The following is a 20829-nucleotide window of genomic DNA, read 5'->3' as shown; positions in this document are numbered from 1 at the left end:
ACTGGGGGGAGAAAGCGACCCGCTGGACTTGGAGGGGTGGGCTGCCTGGGGGCGGCGAGAAACTCTGGGAGGAGGGATGCTAGGTTCAGCTCCACTTCTTTGTGCTTTACTACCGCGCTTTGATACTTCAGCAACTTTGGGGGTGGAGAGGAGTCTGCGTAATTCATTCTTTTCATTTGACATCCAAAATTGTTAATTTAGACAATCATAAGTTAACGGGAGGAGTCACCTGTCTGTTACTGAAGTTCCCATTGAGTGAAAAAGACAGTTCCATTGAGGGGTTATGCTTTAAGGGCATAATGTATTTTAATAAGTTTTGTGCAGTGAAGCAAACCCAGCATTGAATGCAGTCCTGACTGAAGCCTGTGCTCCTGTTTATGTTTACTGTAAGTACTAGTGTTCCTGCTGCATTTCGACACTCAAGAATATTGGCAGGACAGCAATAGCACGGCTCTTAGTTACAGTCCAGGTAGTGTCCTGGGGGAGGAAGAGCAGAACAGAGTCCAAAAGCCTGATTAGCCCCAGTTCCTTTGCTATCTTGAATTAGTCAAGTTAACATTTCTGAGCTCCAACCCCGCCACTGTACAGAGGGACGGTGACACTTTTCCTTACATATTTCACAAGGTTTTCTGAGACCCAAATTTATTCAAGGAATGTGAAAATGCTGGAAGATTAAAAGCATTTTTTTTAAAAAGGATACAGTAAAATTTAACAGTAAAAACCAAACGAAACCCACTGCCGTCGAGTCGATTCCGACTCACAGCGACCCTACAGGACAGAGTAGAACTGCCCCACAGTTTCCAAGGAGCGCCTGGTGGATTTGAATTGGCGACCTCTTGGCTAGCAGCCTAGCACTTAACTACTCAGCCACCAGGGTTTCCAAATTTAACAGTACCATATGAAAAAATAATGAATAATAGTGAAAACTAATACATAAAAATTATAAACACAAATCATGTAACTATTCTAAGGTATAAAATATATAAAGATTAGAAACATAGATAAAATTCTTAAGGCCACAGCACTTGCGGATAAGCCATTGTAAGACATCTTAGCTGTGTTGTATAGGGCTTGTTTTTAAATAGGGTATGATCCTTGACCTTGTTAGTATCATTTGGAAAAAGTTGAACATGAAGAAGTGTTCCGCAATCTAAAAATAGCACTGGAACTACTCAACATACTAAACCTGGTACAGGTTCTTTTGGTTCTTTGAAATAATTTTCAGATTCTCATTTGTTGAGGCCTATGTGGGACCTGGACATAAAACAAAAACCAGTGATTTGCTTTTGGGCATTGTGTACCATCTGAGTAGACTAATGTGGTTTACACTGAGTGTTTAAAATTTAGTGACATTTTGTAATGCTATAAGAATTACGGAAACCCGGAAGAACTAGATGGTGCCCGGCTACAACTGATGACTGCCCTGGCAGGGAGCACAGCAGAGAACCCCTGAGGGAGCAGGAGAGCAGTGGGATGCAGACCCCAAATTCTTATAAGGCCAGACTTAATTGTCTGACTGAGACTAGAAGGACCCCTGTGGTCATGGCCCCCAGACCTTCTGTTGGCCCAGGACAGGAACCGTTCCCGAAGCCAACTCTTCAGACATGGATTGGACTGGACAACGGGTTGGAGAGGGATGCTGGTGAGGAGTGAGCTTCTGGGATCAGGTGGACACTTGAGACTATGTTGGCATCTCCTGCCTGGAGGGAAGATGAGAGGGTGGAGGGGGTTAGAAGCTGATGAAATGGACACAAAAAGAGAGAGTGGAGGGAGGGAGTGGGCTGTTTTACTAGGGGGAGAGTAACTGGAAGCATGTAGCAAGGTGTATATAAGTTTTTGTGTGAGAGACTGACTTGATTTGTAAACTTTCACTTAAAGCACAATGAAGATTATAAAAAAAAGATTACAGCCAAGAGAAAAAAAAAAAAAAAGAATTATGGAAACCCTGGTGGTGTAGTGGTTAAGCACTATGGCTGCTAACCAAAAGGTCAGCAGTTCGAATCTACCAGGCACTCCTTGGAAGCTCTATAGGGGGCAGTTCTACTGTGTCCTGCAGGATTGCTATGAGTCAGAATCGACTCGACGGCAGTGGGTTTGATTTTTTTTTTTATTATTAGGATTATTATATACTGATACCTGTCTGCATTTAAATTTTAAAAGATTGTATTATATACCATGTTCATTAAGAATAGGTGACATTCTTTTACACATGTTATTTAGTAGAGAGAACATTAAATCGTTGGGGTTCGTAGAAAAATGCATTGTGAAAACATCCAAGGTTTATTCAGTATAATAGGCTCAGAGGTATTCCTCCATGTTGGATTCAGCAGGTATTTTTCTGTTACCACTGCTATACCGGTAGACAGGCATATCTGGAGTGGCTCTCACAGAAGTCTCTTTTTTCTTTATTCCAGTACCACTTTCAATGGCCGTTTCTTAAAATTTCTCACGAAGTCGAGAGTGGTAGTCTTTTAATTGGTTGCCTTATTGTGGTTTCCCACCTTGGGAACAATGAGTTGCCCTCAAGTTGATTCCAACTCGTATTGACCACATGTGTATTAGAGGAGAACTGCGCTCTGTGCAGCTTTCAATGACTAATTTTTTGAAAATATATCACCAGGCCTCCTTCCAGTGTGCCTCTGGGTGCACTTGAACCTCCGACCTTTTGATTAGCAGCTGTGTATATACAGAAGTTTTTTCTCCCCGGCATAGTCTGATATGCTTATACCCTCACCCATAACAAATGGGAGTTCCTGCAGGATTCTGGCCCCCCTCATCAGGGCGCCTCTTCTAGATACAGCTTTATTCTCTTGTTCTGTTCAGGTGCTGGAAACCCTGGTAGCGTAGTGGTTAAGAGCTGTGGCTGCTAACCAAAAGGTCGGCAGTTCAAATCCGCCAGGCGCTCCTTGGGAACTCTGTGGCGGTAGTTCTGCTCCTTCCTATAGAGTCCCTGTGAGTTGGAATTGATTTGATGGCAATGGGTTTGTTTGTTTGTTTTTTATAATTTTTATTGTGCTTTAAGTGAAAGTTTACAAATCAAGTCAGTCTCTCACACAAAAACCCATGTACACCTTGCTACATACTCCCGATTACTCTCCTCCTAACAAGACAGCCTGCTGTGTCCCTCCACTCTCTCTTTTCATGTCCATTCAGCCAGCTTCTAACCCCCTCTGCCCTCTCATCTCCCCTCCAGGCAGGAGATACCAGCATAGTCTCAAGTGTCCACCTGATCCAAGAAGCTCACTCCTCACCAGTATCCCTCTCCAACCCGTTGTCCAGTCCAATCCATGTCTGAAGAGTTGGCCTCGGGAACGGTTCCTGTCCTGGGCCAACAGAAGGTCTGGGGGCCATGACCACCGGGAGCCTTCTAGTCTCAGTCAGACCATTAAGTCTAGCCTTATAAGAATTTGGGGTCTGCATCCCACTGCTCTCCTGCTCCCTCAGGGGTTCTCTGTTGTGTTCCCTGTCTGGGCAGTCATCGGTTGTAGCCGGGCACCATCTAGTTCTGGTCTCAGGATGAAGTAGTCTCTGGTTCACTTGGCCCTTTCTGTCTTTTGGGCTCCTAATCGCCTTGTGTCCTTGGTGTTCTTCATTCTCCTTTGATCCAGGTGGGTTGAGACCAATTGATGGATCTTAGATGGCTTCTTGCTAGCGTTTAAGACCCCAGATGCCACTCTTCCAAGTGAGATGCAGAATGTTTTGTTGATAGATTTTATTATGCCAGTCATCTTAGATGTCCCCTGAAACCATGGTCCCCAGGCCCTTGCCCCTGCTACGCTGGCCTTCGAAGCATTCAGTTTATTCAGGAAACTTCTTTGCTTTTGGTTTAGTCCAGTTGTGCTAACCTGCCCTGTATTGTGTGCTCTCTTTTCCTTCAGGTAAAGTAGTTCTTATCTACTGTCTAATTAGTGAATGCTCCTCTCCTACCCTCCCTCCCTCCCCTATCTTGTAACCACAGAAGAATGTTTTCTTCTCAGTTTAAACTATTTCTCAAGTTCTTATAATAGTGGTCTTATACAATATTTGTCCTTTTGCAACTAATTTCACTCAGCATAGTGCCTTCTAGGTTCCTCCATGTTATGAAATGTTTCACAGATTCCTCACTGTTCTTTATTGATGCGTAGTATTCCATTGTGTGAATGTACCATAATTTATTTATTCATTCATCCGTTGATGGGCACCTTGGTTGCTTCCATCTTTTTGCTATTGTTAACAGTGCTGCAGTAAACATTGGTGTGCATATATCTGTTCGTGTAAAGGCTCTTATTTCTCCAGGATATATTCCAAGGAGTGGGATTGCTGGATCGTATGGTAGTTCTATTTCTAGCTTTTTAAGGAAGCCCCAAATCGATTTCCAAAGTGGTTGTACCATTTTACATTCTCACCAGCAGTGTATAAGTGTTCCAGTCTCTCCAGCATTTATTATTTTGTGTTTTTTGGATTAATGCCAGCCTTGTTGGAGTGAGATGAAGTCTCATTGTAGTTTTGATCTGCATTTCTCTAATGGCTAATGATCGTGAACATTTCCTCATATATCTGTTAGCTACTTGGATGTCTTCTTTAGTGAAATGTCTATTCATCTCTTTTGCCCATTTTTTAATGGGTTATTTGTCTTTTTGCAGTTGAGTTTTTGTGGTATCATGTAGATTTTAGAGATCAGGCGCCGATCAGAAATGTCATACCTAAAAACTTTTTCCCAGTCTGTAGGTAGTCTTTTTATCCTTTTGGTGAAGCCTTTGGATGAGCATAGGTGTTTGATTTTTAGGAGCTCCCAGTTATCATAGCACTATTATTCTTTCCCATTTATCTAGTTTTACTTCTGCATTCTTTATAATGTTTTGTATACTGTTTGTGCCATGTATTAGGGCTCCTAACATTGTCCCTAATTTTTCTTCCATGATCTTTATCGTTTTAGATTTTATATCTAGGTCCTTGATCCATTTTGAGTTAGTTTTTGTCCAAGGAGTGAGCTGTGGGTCTTGTTTCATTTTTTTTTGCAGATGGATATCCAGTTATGCCAGCACCATTTGTTAAAAAGACTGTCTTTTCCCCATTTAACTATTTTGGGGCCTGTGTCAAATATCAGCTGCTTGTATGTGGATGGATTTATGTCTGGATTCTCAATTCTGTTCCACTGGTCCATGTATCTGTTTTTGTACCAGTACCAGGCTATTTTGACTACTGTGGTGGTATAATAGGTTCTAAACTCAGGTAAAGTAAGGCCTCCCACTTTGTTCTTCTTTTTCAGTAATGCCTTATTTATCCAGGGCCTCTTTCCCTTTCATATGAAGTTGGTGATTTGTTTCTCCATCTCATTAAAGAATGTCGTTGGGATTTGGATCGGAATTGCATTAAATGTATAGATTGGTTTTGGTAGAAGAGACATTTTCACAATGTTAAGTCTTCCTATCCATGAGCAAGGTACATTCTTCCACTTATGTAAGTCTCTTTTGGTATCTTGTAGAAGTGTACTGTAGTTTTCTTTGTATAAGTCTTTTCCATCTCTGCTAAGATTTATTCCTAAGTATTTTATCTTCTTGGGGGCTACTGTAAATGGCATTGATTTGGTGATTACCTCTTTGATGTTCTTTTTGTTGGCGTAGAGGAATCCAACTGATTTTTGTGTGTTTATCTTTTATCCCAATACTCTGCTGAACTCTTCTATTAGTTTCAGTAGTTTTCTGGAGGATTCCTTAGGGTTTTCTGTGTGTAGATCTTGTTATCTGCAAATAGAGATACTTTTACTTTTTCCTTGCCAATCTAGATGCACTTTATATCTTCATCTAGCCTAATTGCTCTGACTAGGACTTCCAGCACAATGTTGAATAAGAGTGGTGATAAAGAGCATCCTCGTCTGGTTCCTGATCTCAGTGGGAATGTTTTCAGACTCTCTCCATTTAGGGTGATTTTGGTTGTTGGCTTTGTATAAATGCCCTTTATTATGTTGAGGAATTTTCCTTCTATTCCTATTTTGCAGAGAGCTTTTATCATGAATGAGCTTTGAACTTTGTCAAATGCCTTTTCTGCATCAATTGATAAAATCATGTGATTCTTGTCTTTTGTTTTATTTATGTGGTGGATTACATTAATTGTTTTCCTAATGCTGAACCATCCCTGCACACCTGGTATGAATCCCGCTTGGTCATGGTGCATTATTTTTTTGATATGTTGTTGAATTCTATTGGCTAGAATTTTGTTGAGGATTTTTGCATTTACATTCATGAGGGATAAAGGTCTATAATTTTCTTTCTTGTGGTGTCTTTACCTGATTTTGGTATCAGGGATATGGTGGCTTCATAGAATGAATTTGGTAGTATTCCATCCTTTTCTATGCTCTGAAATACCTTTAGTAGTAGTGGTGTTAACTCTTCTCTGAATGTTTGGTAGAACTCTGCAGTGAAGCCCTCCAGACCAAGGCTTTTTTTTGTTGGGAGTTTTTTGATTTACCTTTTCAATCTCTTCTTTTGTTATGGGTCTATTTAGTTGTTCTACCTGTTTGTGTTAGTTTAGGTAGGTAGTGTGTTTCTAGGAATTCATCCATTTCTTCTAGGTTTTCAAATTTGTTTGGGTATAGTTTTTCATTGTAATCTGATATGATTCTTTTAATTTCAGTTGGGTCTGTTGTAATATCACCCCTCTTATTTCTTATTCAGATTATTTGCTTCCTCTCCTGTTTTTCTTTTGTCAGTTTGGCCAGTGGCTTACCAATTTTGTCGAGTTTTTCGAAAAAACAGCTTTTGGTCTTGTTAATTCTTTCAGTTGTTTTTCTGTGTTCTATTTCATTTAGTTCAGCTCTAATTTTTATTATTTGTTTTCTTCTGGTGCCTGAGGGTTTCTTTTGTTGCTCTCTTCCTATTTGTTCAAGTTGTAGGGATAATTCTTTGATTTTGGCCCTTTCTTCTTTTTGGATATGTGTTATCTATTGATATAAATTGGCCTCGGAGCACCGCTTTTGCTGTGTCCGAAAGGTTCTGATAGGAAGTGTTTTCATTCTCATTGGATTCTCGGAATTTCTTTATTCCATCCTTAATGTCTTCTATAATCTTTTTTGAGCAGGGTATTGTTCAATTTCCAAGTGTTTGATTTCTTTTCCTTGCTTTTCCTGTTATTGATTTCCGCTTTTATGGCCTTATGATCAGAGAAGATGCTTTGTAATATTTCAATGTTTTGGATTCTGCTAAGCCTTGCTTGATGTCCTAATATGTGATCTAGAGAATATTCCATGTGCACTAGAAAAGGAAGTATACTTGGTTGCTATTGGGTGGAGTGTTCTGTATATGTCTATGAGGTCAAGTTGGTTGATTGTGGCATTTAGATCTTCCGTGTCTTTATTGAGCTTCTTTCTGGATGTCCTGTTCACTGAAAGTGGTCTGTGTTGAAGTCTCCTACTATTATTGTGAAGCTGTCTATCTCACTTTTCAATGCTAATAGAGTTTTATGTATCTTGTAGCCCTGTCATTGGGTGCATAAATATTTAATGTGGTTGTATCTTCTTGTTGTATTGTCTCTTTAATCATTATGTAGTGTCCTTCCTTATGCTTTCTGATGGATTTAACTTTAAAGTCTATTTTGTCAGAAATTAATATTGCCACTCCTGCTCTTTTTTGATTGTTGTTTGCTTGATATATATTTTTTTCAATCCTTTGAGTTTTAGTTTGTTTGTGTCTCTAAGTCTAAAGTGTGTCTCTTGTAGGCGGCATATAGATGGATCTTGTTTTTTATCCATTCCGCCACTCTTTGTCTCTTTATTGGTGCATTTAGTCCATTTACATTCAGGGTAATTATGGATAGGGATGAATTTAGTGCTAACATTTTGATGTCTTTTTTTGTGTGCTGTTGACAGTTTGTTTTTTCCCACTTGATTTTATGTGCTGAGTAGATTTTCTTTATATATTGTCCTTTCTTCATATTTGTTGTTGTTGATGTTTATTTCTGCGGAGTCTGTATTTTTCCCTTATATTTTATTTTGACGAGTAGGATAGGTTATCTCCTTTGTGGTTACCTTATTATTTACCCCTATTTTTCTAAATTTAAAACCAACTTTTATTTCTTTGTATTGCTGTATCTTCCTCTCCATTTGGAAGGTGTATGATTACATTTCTTAGTCCCTCTTTATTATTTTAATATTGTCTTCTTTTATATAATAACATCGCTGCTACCCTGTTTGGGGCTTTTTTTTTTTTTTTTAATAATCTTTGTTTTTTTGGATTTCCCTGTCTGGGTTGACTTCTGGTTGCTCTGCCCAGCGTTCTAGTCTTGGGTTGATACCTGATATTACTGATTTTCTAACCAAAGAACTGCTATTACTATTTCTTGTAGTTTTGGTTTGGTTTTTACGAATTCCCTAAACTTGTGTTTATCTGGAAATGTCTTAATTTAACCTTCATATTTAAGAGACAGTTTTGCTGAATATATGATTCTTTTCCTTCAATTTTTTTTAAATATGTCATCCTGTTGTGTTCTGGACTGTGTGGTTTCTGCTGAGTAGTCCGAGCTTATTCTTATTGGCTGTCCTTCGTAGGTGACTTTTCATTTATCCCTAGCTGCTCTTAAAATTCTCTCTTTATCTTTGGTTTTCACAAGTTTGATTATAATATGTCTTGGTGACTTTCTTTTAACATCTACCTTATGTGGAGTTTGATGAGCATCTTGGATAGATATCTTCTCGTCTTTCACAATATCAGGGAAGTGTTCTGCCAACAAATCTTCAACAATATTCCCTGTTATCCCTCCCTGTTCTGGTACTCCAATCACTCATAGGTTATTTCTCTTGATGGATTCCCACATGATTCTTAAGGTTTCTTCATTTTTTTTTTTCAGTTCTTTTATCTGATTTTTCTTCAAATATATTAGTGCCAAGTGATTTATATTCGAGTGCAGAAATTCTAGCTGCTTCTTCCTCAATTCTGCTCCTCTGACTTTCTATTGAGTTGTCTAATTCTGTAATTTTATTGTTCTCAATTTCTGATTGCTGTCTGTTTATGGATTTTTCCAGCTTGTTAAACTTTTAATTATGTTCCTGAATAAGCTTTCTAATTTCTTCAGTTGCTTTATCTGTGTCTTCCTTAGCTTGTTCTGCGTATTGCCCCATTTCCTTCCTGATGTCTTGAAGGGTTCTGTTGCATTCTGCATCTGGTAATTCCAGGAATGCACTTTCATCTAGAAGATCCCTGGATTGTTTGTTTTGAGAGCCTGTTGAGGTGATCATGGTCTGTTTCTTTATGTGACTTGATATTGACTGTTGTCTCCGAGCCATCTATAAGTTATTGTATTAGTGTATGCTTGCTTACTGCATCTTAGCTGCTTGCTTTGTGTTGTTTTGGTATACCCCTATGGGTTGCTTGAGTGAACTAGCTTGATTATTTTCGCCTTTGGAGCTCTGGTGTCCTGTCCCCAGCTGGCTAGAGCTGTTATCAGGTATATCAGTCTAGGAGTCCATTCAGTTTTCTTGTACCAATTCAGCTCAGGTTTCCAGGTAGCTGATCATGAAGTGTGTGGTACAGGCTCTGTCCTACAGTCTTAGAGGGGCAGTGGTGATTGGCGTATATACCAGTATCTGATTGTAGCAGGGGGTCACGCTCTGAACAAGGCAGGGGGCTCAGAACTGACCCCCAAGTGTCTCTGAGGAAAACGTGTCTCTGTTCCCTAGAACGTGCTGGTGAGTGGGTTCTGCAGAGGGACCATGGGCACCCAAAATTTTTGGTTGTAAGGACTGGGAGGTACCAGTTATCCTTGGACCCCTGTCGTGGGTGGCTGGGTGACCTGAGTGGAGCTACGAGTCCTTAGTCCCTGATGTGGGTAGGTGAGGACCTTGTTTAATAGGCAAAGCAACGTTGAATGTTAAACACCCACCTCTCCACCGCACAGCTGAGATGGCTGGAGTTTGCCAACAAGGGCCTCTTCTCCTGAAATAGGCCCACGCAGTTCCATGCAGACGGGAAAGGTGCTCAAGGTCCATGGACGGTTTAGGCCTGGACAGGAGCCGCTTCTGTCCTGAGCTCCCGTGATTAATGGAGCTAGCAAATTATCTTTTCCTCTCCATTTGCAAATATTTTCCTTCCCCAAGGCCGGGAGGATGGCTCTAGGTGCTCCCCAGCGTCCATCTCAGGCCCAGGATTCAGCTGCTGAAGCTGGTTTGGGGATGGGGGGGTGTGGTAACATATATGCAAGTACTTAGCTTTTGCCGAGAGCGCCGTTATCCACAGGTTCCAGAGGTATGAGTAGGCTGTACGGCTGGCTGCTTCTCCCTGAGGAAACTGCGGCTGAACGCTAGTACCAGCCTGCGGCCCCTGCCGCCACTGCTCTTGAAAGGGTGCCTGAGGGCTCCCCGCGATTTAGGTCTGGAAACAGCTCTCCACTTCTGAACTATCTCTTCCTCCCCCTGCCCCTCAGTTCGTTGTCTAAGCTTGCCTTTGATTCTCAGGGCTCCCAGCTTGTCACAAATACACTCATTTCACTTGTTTTTTCGAGTCTTTGTTGTAAAGAGGGCTCACAGGAGGCGTCTGTGTATTCCGCCATCTTGGCTCCGCCTCTCTGTATCAGTCCTGTCATCTTTATTTTCATGATGCTAACTTTTTGAAGAGACCAGTCAGTTGTCTTGTTGAATATCGCACATTCTTGATTATCTGGTTATTTCTTAAGAGTGTCTTCATGTTGTTCTTTTTTCTCCTGTATTATCTGTAAAGGAGGCTTGGTTAAAGCGCAGTTGTGAAAGCACCCGGTTTCTAACAAAAAGGTCAGCGGTTTGAGCCCTCCAATCCGCTCCGCAGGAGCATCTGCTTCCATAAAGATTACAGCCTTGGAAACCCAATGGGCCAGTTTTACGCTGTCCTGTACTGTTGCTGTGAGTTGATTCCAACTCAACAGCAATAGGTTCAGTTTTTGGTCTTTTCTGTAAGCCAGAGATTAGGTCTTAAGGCCTGATTAGATTCTAATTAAAAACTTTGGACAAGGTTCATAGGTGAGGCAGTGTTCTTCATATTGTATCACATCAAAAGGCACAGAATTCCTGGTTGTCTGTCCCACTCCTAGTGGGTTCGAACTGCTGGTCTTTCAGTACTAATTTTGATTACTTGGTTAAGGAGGTTGCTACCCGATCACCATTTTTTTTACTTTGCTGTAAGCATGTAATCTGTTGGAGTGATATTAAGCACTATGAGAGCATGCATTTCCTCAACAGTCTTACTCTTAATGGTTTTAGCATCCGTGATGATCCTTGTTGTTGTTGTTAAGTTCTGTCAAGTCAGTTCCAACTCAAAGCAACCCTGTGCACAACAGAATAAAACATTGCCCAGTCCTGTGCCATCCTTATAATCGTTGTTATGCTTAAGACCCTTGTTGGGGCCACTGTGTCAGTCCACCTCGTTGAAGGTCTTCCTCTTTTACGTTAACCCTGTACTTACCAAGCATGATGTCCTTCTCCAGGGACTGATCCCTCCTGACAATATTTTTAAAGTATGTAAGACACGGTCTCACCATCCTGGTTTCTAAGGAGCATTCTGATTGTACTTCTTCCAAGAAGATTTGTTCGTTCTTTTGGCAGTCAGTGGTATATTCAACATTCTTTGCCAACACCGCAATTCAAAGGTGTCAGTTCTTCAGTCTTTCTTATTCATTGTCCAGCTTTCACATGCATATGATGTATTGAAAATACCATGGCTTGGGTCAGGAGTACCTTAGTCTTCAAGGTGATGATCCTTACCTAGATAAATTAGTTCAGTTCAGAAATGGTGATTTCCCTCTCAATTCTGTCATGTAAAAGCTGGGTTTTTTTTTTTTTTTTATCTATTTTCCCCCTTAAACTGGTTAATGAATATGTTCTACCTAAAATGGTAGTGTAATATTTCTATGAAAAATGGGTAATGGTAGTATATTGGAGCCCTGGTGGTGCAGTGCTTAAGAGCTCAGCTACTAACCAAGAGGTGGGTGATTCGAATCCACCAGTTGCTCCTTGAAAACCCTGTGGGGCAGCTCTACTCTGTTCTGTAGGGTCACTATAAGTTGGAATCGACTGCATGGCAACGGTTTGTTTTTTTGTTGTTGTTTGGTAGTGTATTAGGCACCTTCAGTAGTTGCAGATATTTGTTGTTTTCTCATTTTTCAGTTTAGGAAATTTTGAATTTTTTTCCATTAAATGTTAAAGTCAATGACAGTCCTTATTCTTTTTGGCATTCAAATTGTCCCAGATTTGGTCAGTGATACTACCTTCAAAGTGACTTTTGTATCCCTTTGACCTTTCTGTTAGTCTGATGGCTTCCTAGCTTTTTGATGCAAGATGAATCAGATTCACCTTGTGCTTTGCCCACCTCACATCTGGAATCAGTTCTGTCATCAAGGTTTTTGGTGAATATGTCTTTAGAAAACTAGATCTGGGTGCCAGCTATGCTCCTTACTAGTGAAGTGTGCTTTCGTGTAGAAGGAGTAGTGACATCTTCAGAGAACTTTGCTGATGACTCCGTAGAGGACACACATAAAACAGCCAAAGGCAGCTTTCAAAGCAGCGCACTACACAACTGAAAAATAGTATAGGCCCTAGAAGGCCTTCTGGAGAGGTAAGAGCTGGATTTTGAGTAAATAAAAAGGCAAAGGAGAGGATATTCTCTCTAGGAGAAGGATGTGTTTGTGGAAGTAGGAGCAAGCTGAAGCATGTGTGTGGTAGTAGGCAGATAAGTTTTACTGTAGTGAAGAGTCTGTGTACAGAAATATAAGGAAATGAAATGATTCTTCGTAGGAATAGACACCTTGCTGTTCCATTAAATCTATTTTTTCAGAATGTAAATATCTTCTTTTATCATTTAAAAAAGTGGTAGATGATCTTTGCAGAAATTTAAACAGAAGTGTATAATGTGAAAACTCTATCATAATCCTAACATCCCAAGGCGTATCTACTATTAATAGTTTGGTTTATTATCTACTGTTTCAAGAGTGTCTGCATTCAAAATCCGGCATTATCATTAAGTAGCTTGTGTGTTTTGGACTATGTGTGTGTTTAATCTCTGTGTGCCTCAGTTTTCTCATTTATAAAATGGAGTAATAATAATAGTACCTAGCTCTGAGAGTTGAAGATTTAAAGTTAATACATGGTAAGGGTCTAAATGTTTTTATTTTTTCATAATAAAAGATAATTGCTCTACATTATGATATATAGCTATACAGATCTGTCACTTTTTTAAAACCTAAAACATTGTAGACCTCTTTATATGCCCATCTGTGAGGCTTATTCCATTGGTGTATAGCATTCAGTTGCATGGTTGGATCATAATTTATCTAACTCTTTGGATATTGATGGATATCTAAATTGTCTTTGATTTTTCACAATTATAAATAATGCTGCAGTGAGCGTTAAATTGCATAAATCTTTGCTCATTTGTTAATTATTTCCTTTGATTAACTTTCTGGAAGTTGAATTACTGAATGGAAATACTTTTTGCTTGTGTATCTATGTGTGTGTTTAGGTATTAAGTATTTATATGCATGTTATATTTTGATACATAGAGCCTTCCAGGTATCCTTGACCATTTGATATTCACTAACATTGTTTGGTGTGCTCATTTGCTCACACCCTCATCAACATGAATTAGTTTTAGATTTGAGAGTGGAAAACAGATAATATAAGTTTTTAAGGGGAAAGATGGGCAGGTGGTCATGTTATGAAAGCCATTTAATGTTAATTTTAGCAGTTACTTGTAAGATGATTAGAACAGGAAGAGATTAGATTAGAGATAGAGGGGACAATTTGGGAAGCTGTTGCAGTAGTTTGGCCTAAAATAGGGTGGGGCTTGTAGCAATTAATTGGATAAGACAGATAAAGTAGAAAACAACTTGTAGCATTGAAATGAAAATGTAGATCTCTTAACTCTGTTGTTGTTATATGCCATTGAGTGGGTCCAACTCATAGTGACACTACGTACAACAGAACGAAACACTGCCCGCCCTTCGGTCCTTCGCCGTCCTCACAATCCTAGCCACGCTTGAGTCCATTGTTGCAGCCACTGTATCAATCCATCTCATTGAGGGTCTTCCTCTTTTTTGCTTGTTGTTGTTGTTAGGTGCTGTTGAGTCGGTTCCGACTCATAGCGACCCTGTGCACAACAGAGTGAAACACTGCCCAGTCCTGAGTCACCCTTACAATCGTTATTGTGCTTGAGCTCATTGTTGCAGCCACTGTGTCAATCTACCTTGTTGAGGGTCTTCATCTTTTCCGCTGACCCTGTACTCTGCCAAGCACGATGTCCTTCTCCAGGGACTGATTCCTCCTGACAAGACGCAGTCTCGCCATCCTTGCTTGTAAGGAGCATTCTGGCTTTTTTGCTTACCCACAACTTTACCAAGCATGATGACCTTCTCCAGGATTGGTCCCTCCTGATAATATGTCCGAAGTGTATGAGACGAAGTCTCTCTGTCCTTGCTTCTAAGGAGCATTCTGGCTGTACTTCTTTCAAGACAGATTTGTTCGTTCTTCTGGCAGTCCATGGTATATTTAGTGTATTTCACCAACATCGTAATTCAAAGGCATCAGTTCTTCCGTCTTCCTTATTCATTGTCCAGCTTTCATATGCGTATGAGGCAATTGAAAATACTAAGGCTTCGGTTATGTATACCTGAGTCCTCAAAGTGATGTCTTAACTCTGCTGATAATCTTTTTACTTGCCAGTGGTTTTCAGTCTTGGAAATATACTAGAATCACCTGTGTAGTCCATCCCCAGATATTTTGATTTAATTTGACGTGGGAAACAGTGAGTGCCTCAATTTTTTTTAAGAAAAAAATTTTTTTAAGAAAAATTTCCCAGGTGATCTGAATGAATAGCCAGGGCTGAGAACCATAATACCCCCATACCAGCTCCTAAAACTGGTAGATGTCTGTTGGTGCTAAATAAAAAATGTGTTCTCATGGGGTGAAAACTTAAGTTTTACTTAATAGTTATAACATGTAATAAAAGCATATAAAGTAAGCAGTGCTTTGTGGCCTTAAGTAGTTGGAGAATAAGGCAGTGTGACAAAGTGACAAATGAACTAAACACTGGGGGGAATAAAAAGGTGAAATTGTGGTGTAGGGATGAAACACCGTCCAGACCTAGAGAGTTATTGGGATATATGGGAATGTTCTTGATGCCATCAATGATTTTGAAGACCATGACTTGGGTCCCTCATGCGTTTAACAAGGCAAAGGAAGGCTGGTGTCTTTGTGCAGGTAAGAGGTGTTTATTATGGATATTTTGGTTCCTTCATTTACTTAATGCTCATACATCTTGAAAGGCAAGCTTTTAGCTAATTAAGCAATTTTATGAAACAGTTCCCTGGTTTATAAATTGGGAATAATCCTATTAGCTCTCTTATTAACAAGCTGGGATTTGATACAAGTTTCATGAACTGAATGTAAAGCACTCCGAACTCCTGAGTTAAATAAAAGGCTATTTGGGTAGCTACTTGTCATAAATGTGCTGAATTTCAAAATGTTAGTCAAGTACTGATTTGAATAGGTGGGTGGAATAGATTAAACAACCATAATTGAGCTGCCATTAATATTTTTATTTGTGAGTTTCTTGGAGCCTTGGTGACACGTGCAGCAACTATTTGTTTTCTGTATGCATAAATGTTAATGTGACAGCTGTACTGAAAATACAGTTGGGAGAACAACTGATATGGGATAGAGTTGATCCCCTAAGTTATAAGCTTCATCCAAATACCAGCGCTTTTCTAGAACTCTTCTGGGGCAGGTGATGTTCCTGGCACACAATGCGATGCATGGAAAAGGGGTTCTAGAATCAAATGAGTTTAGAGATGACTGTTGTCTCCCCCCCGGAGATTCACAGTGTTCATTATTTCTTGAGTATGTGAGAGGTTCTGAGGAATCTCATAGTACAGAAACCTGTTTTAACTTTTATTCCCAGTGTTTTCTGAATTTATTTGAACCCAGTACTCTTTCTGCTGACTAATATCCAAAATACTGGTACTCTGAGGGGTACCAGTTTGAGAATCACTGGCATGTACATGTGTGGATAATAGAATGATAGATGTAATGTTAGAGGAAATTGGAGAATTTGAGGGATATAGTTCTTATTTTCTAGAATTCATACAGTGAGGAGCCCATTGCCCATCACTTTGTTCTCACCAAAAGTATTTTAAGAAGGAAGGTAGGTAGATGATGATGTCAGGGGACAGCCCCAGCAAGGAAAGACCCTCACTATGTGTCCTGGCAGATAATCTGAAGAACTGACACTTAGCCCTTTCCAGATTCATGAGTTCAGGGAAACTTACTGACACGGGCAAGCAGCTGCGCTCCAGTGGTGGCTGGCTGGAGTATTTTCTGCCACCACCTAGCAAGGGACCCAAGCTTATATACCATTCCAGCTGGGACCAGTGCTCATCGATTTTCTCCAACGTCCTTGTGCAGTCAGTGTTCCCAGGGACTTCACTTACAGGCCCAGATATTTTCCTTCTTGCTGCTAAGGCATTTCTCGGCCTTGGCTGCTGGCCCAGTCACGCCACTTCCGGCCTTGTACCTTAGCCTGAGTCCGTCCCGAATTCATCCCCACCATTCTTCGGGGAAGAGCAAGGCTGATTCTACTAGGGAGGGGATGCGTATAGCTGAATAGCATTACCCTACAATGACTTTGATTTTTATGGAATTAAATTTTATTTTTAATTAAAGTAATTCATCCTCATTGTAAAAAAAATTCAGTTAAGAGAGATAATGTGAATCTGACTTGATACTCTTCCCAATCTGTTCACTTTAAAGAAGTAATCACTGTTATAAGTCTGAGATGCACCTTTCCAGACTATTTTCTGTGCGTTTGCATAGGTATAATAGGAATAATTTTGTTTTTCCCTAAGAGAGATCATACTACGTTGTTGTTAGGTGCCTCCAGTCGGCTCTCACTCATAGCGACCCCAAGCACAACAGAAGGTCCTGTGCCATCCTCATTGCTGTGTTTGAACCCATTGTTGTAGTCACTGTGAATACATTTCGTTGCGGGTCTTCCTCTTTTTCACTGACCCTCTCTACCTTACCAAGCACAATGTCCTTCTCCAGGGACTCGTCTCTCCTGACAACATGTCCAGTGTACATGAGACGAAGTCTCACCATCTTCTCTTCTAAGGAGCATTCTGGCTGTACTTCTTCCAAGACAGACTTGTTCATCCTTCTGGCAGTCCATGGTATTTGCAGTGTTATTCACTAACACCATAATTCAAGGGCATCATTTCTTCCTCAGTCTTCCTTATTCATTGTCTGGCTTTCGCATGCACATGAGGTAACTGAAAATATCATGGCTTGGGTGAGGTGCATCTTAGTCCTCAAAGTGATGTTTTAACTTTTCAACACTTTATAGAGGTATTTTGCAACAGATTTGCCCAGTGCTGTACGTCATTTGATTTCTTAACTGCTGCTTCCATGAACGTTGATTGTGGATCCAAGTAAAATGAAATCCTTGACAACTTCATATTTTCATTGTTCATTATGATGTTGCTTATTGGTTCATCTGTGAGGATTTTTGTTTTCTTTATGTTGAGGTAATCCATACTGAAGGCTGTAGTCTTTGATCTTCGTCAGTAAGTGCTTCAGGCCTTCCTTGCTTTCAGCAAACAAGGTTTTGTCATCTGCATATCACAGGTTGTTAACAAGTTTCCTCCAATCCTGATACCCTGTTCTTCTTCATGTAGTCCAATTTCTTGTATTATTTCCTCAGCATACATATTGAATTAAGTATGGTGAAAAGGATACAACCCTGAAGCACACCTTTCCTGATTCTAAACCACGCAGTATCTTATTTTGTTCAAAGGACTGCCTCTTTGGTCTGTATACAGATTCTGCATGAGTACCATGAAGTGTTCTGGAATTCTCATTCTTACCAGTATTATTCGTAATTTGTTATGATCCACACGGTTGAAAGCCTTTGCGTAGTCAATAAAAAAAATAGGTAAATACCTTTCTGGTATTCTGTGCTTCCAGCCAAGATCCATTTGACATTCAGCCATGATATCCATGGTTCCAAGTCCTCTTCTAAATCCTGTCAATATACTGCCTCAACCATTTTTGAATTATCTTCAGCAAAATTTTACTTGCGTGTGCTGTTAATGATACTGTTTGATAAATTGCACATTCTGTTGGACCACTTTTGTTTGGAATGGACAGAAATATGAATCTTTTCCAGTTGGTTGGCCAGTTAGTTGTCTTCCAGATTTCTTGGCATAGGCGAATGAGCACATCCAGCTCTGTATCCATTTGTGGAAACATATCAGTTGATATTCCGTCAATTCTTGGAGCCTTGTTTTTCACCAGTGCCTTCAGTGCAACTTGAACTTCTGTTACCTCTTGAGATGGTCAAATGTTGACCAATTCTTTTTTTTTTTATAATAATTTTTATTGAGCTTTAAGTGAACGTTTACAAATCAAGTCAGTCTGTGACATATAAGCTTATATACACCTTACTCCATACTCCCACTTACTCTCCCCCTAATGAGGCAGCCCTTCCAGTCTCTCCTTTCGTGACAATTTTGCCAGTTTCTAACCCTCTCTACCCTCCTATCTCCCCTCCAGACAGGAGATGTCAACACAGTCTCAAGTGTCCACCTGATACAAGTAGCTCACTCTTCATCATCATCTCTCCTACCCATTGTCCAGTCCCTTCCATGTCTGATGAGTTGTCTTCGGGAATGGTTCCTGTCCTGGGCCAACAGAAGGTCTGGGGATCGTGACCACCGGGATTCTTCTAGTCTCAGTCAGACCATTAAGTCTGGTCTTTTTATGAGAATTTGGGGTCTGCATCCCACTGATCTCCTGCTCCCTCAGGGGTTCTCTGTTGTGCTCCCTGTCAGGGCAGTCATCAGTTGTGGCCGGGCACCATCTAGTTCTTCTGGTCTCAGGATGATGTAAGTCTCTGGTTCCTGTGGCCCTTTCTGTCTCTTGGGCTCATAGTTATCGTGTGACCTTGGTGTTCTTCATTCTCCTTTGATCCAGGTGGGTTGAGACCCATTGATGCATCTTAGATGGCCGCTTTTAGCCTTTAAGACCCCAGATGCCACATTTCAAAGTGAGATGCCGAATGTTTTCATAATAGAATTATTTTGCCCAATTGACTTAGAAGTCCCCTTAAGCCATAGTCCCCAAACCCCCGCCCTTGCTCCACTGACCTTTGAAGCATTCAGTTTATCCCGGAAACTTGTTTGCTTTTTGACCAGTTCTTTTTGGTACAGTGACTGTGTATTCATTCCATCTTCTTTTTATGTTTCCTGCGTCATTCAATATTTTGCCCATAGGATCCTTCTAAATCGCAGCTTGAGGCTTGAATTTTTTCATCAGTTTCTTCAGCTTGAGAAATGCTGAGCGTGTACTTCCCTTTTGGTTTTCCAACTCCAGGTCTTTGTGCATTTCATTATAATGCTTTATTTTGTCTTTTCGAGCTGCCCCTTGAAATCATCTGTTCAGCTCTTTTGCTTCATTTCTTTCATTTGCCTTAGCTACTCTACGTTCAAGAGCAAGTTTCAAAGTCCCTTATGACATCTGTTTTGGTCTTCTCTTTCTTCCCTGTCTTTTTAATGACCTTTTGTTTTCTTCATGTGTGATGTTCTTAATGTCATCCCACAACTCATCTGGTGTTTGGTCATTAGTGTTCAGTGCATCAAATCTGTTCTTGAGATGGTCTCCACATTCACGTGGAATATACTCAAGCTCGTATTTTGGCTCTTGTGGACTTGTTTTAATTTTCTTCAACTTCACTTACATATGAACAATTGATGGTCTGCTCCACAGTCTACCCCTGGCCTTATTCTGACTGATGATATTGAGCTTTTCCATCATCTCTTTCCACAAATGTAGTCAGTTTGATTTCTTGTGTTTTCTATCTGGTGAGGTCCACATGTATAGTTGCAGTTTATGTTGTTGAAAAAAGGTATTTGCAATGAAGAAGTCGTTGGTCTTGCCAGATTCTATCCTGCACTCTGGTGTTGTTTCTGTCACCTAGACCGTATTTTCCAACTTCATATCCTTCTTTGTTACCAACTTTTACATTCCAACCACCAGTAACTATCAATGCATCTCGATTTCATGTTCTATCAATTTCAGACTGCAGAAGTTGGTATAAATCTTCAGTTTCTTCATGTTTGTCATTAGTGATTGGTGTGTAAACTTGAATAATAGTTGTATTAACTGGCCCACCTTGTAGGCGTATGGATATTACCCTGTCACTGACAGCATTGTACTTAAGGATGGATCTTGAAATGTTCTTTTTGACAATGAATGCCACATCATTCCTCTTCAATTTGTCATTCCCGGCATAGTAGACCATACGATTGTGTGATTCAGAATGTCCAATACCAGTCCATTTCAGCTCACTAATGCCTAGGATATTGATCTTTATGTGTTTCATTTCATTTTTAACAACTTCCAATTTTCCTAGATTCATACTTCTTGCATTACACGTTGCAATTATTAATGCATGTTTGCAGCTGTTTCTTCTCATTTTGAGTCCTGCCACATCAGCAAGTGAAGGTCCCGAAAGCTTGACTCCATCCAAGTCATTAAGGTCGACTCCCTTCGGAGGAGGCATCTCTTCTCCAGTTGTATTTTGAGTGCCTTCCGACCTGAGGGGCTCATCTGCCAGCATTGTATCAGACAGTGTTTTGCTGCTATTCATAAGGTTTTCACTGGCTAATTTTGTCTGAAGTAGATTGCTAGGTATTTCTTCCTGGTCTCTTAGTCTGGAAGCTTTACTGAAACTGTCCAGCATGTGTAACCCTGCTGGTATTTGAGATACCGGTGGCATAGCTTCCAGCATCACAGCAACGCGCAGACCGTCACAGTACGACAAACTGACAGACACATGATTAATC

At 40.3% G+C, this 20829-nt stretch overlaps 1 protein-coding gene across 1 annotated transcript in view; it reads left to right on the top strand.

Annotated features, from left to right (window-relative positions):
* METAP1 (methionyl aminopeptidase 1) overlaps window positions 1-20829 on the top strand; it is an 88715-nt gene that overhangs the window by 747 nt on the left and 67139 nt on the right. The window lies entirely within an intron of this gene.

This window comes from Elephas maximus, chromosome 5 (assembly GCF_024166365.1).
Source record: "Elephas maximus indicus isolate mEleMax1 chromosome 5, mEleMax1 primary haplotype, whole genome shotgun sequence".
In the NCBI taxonomy this organism is placed as follows: Eukaryota; Metazoa; Chordata; class Mammalia; order Proboscidea; family Elephantidae; genus Elephas; species Elephas maximus.
The sequence above is the reverse complement of the archived record's forward strand: the minus strand, read 5'-3'. Positions and strand labels throughout refer to the sequence as shown.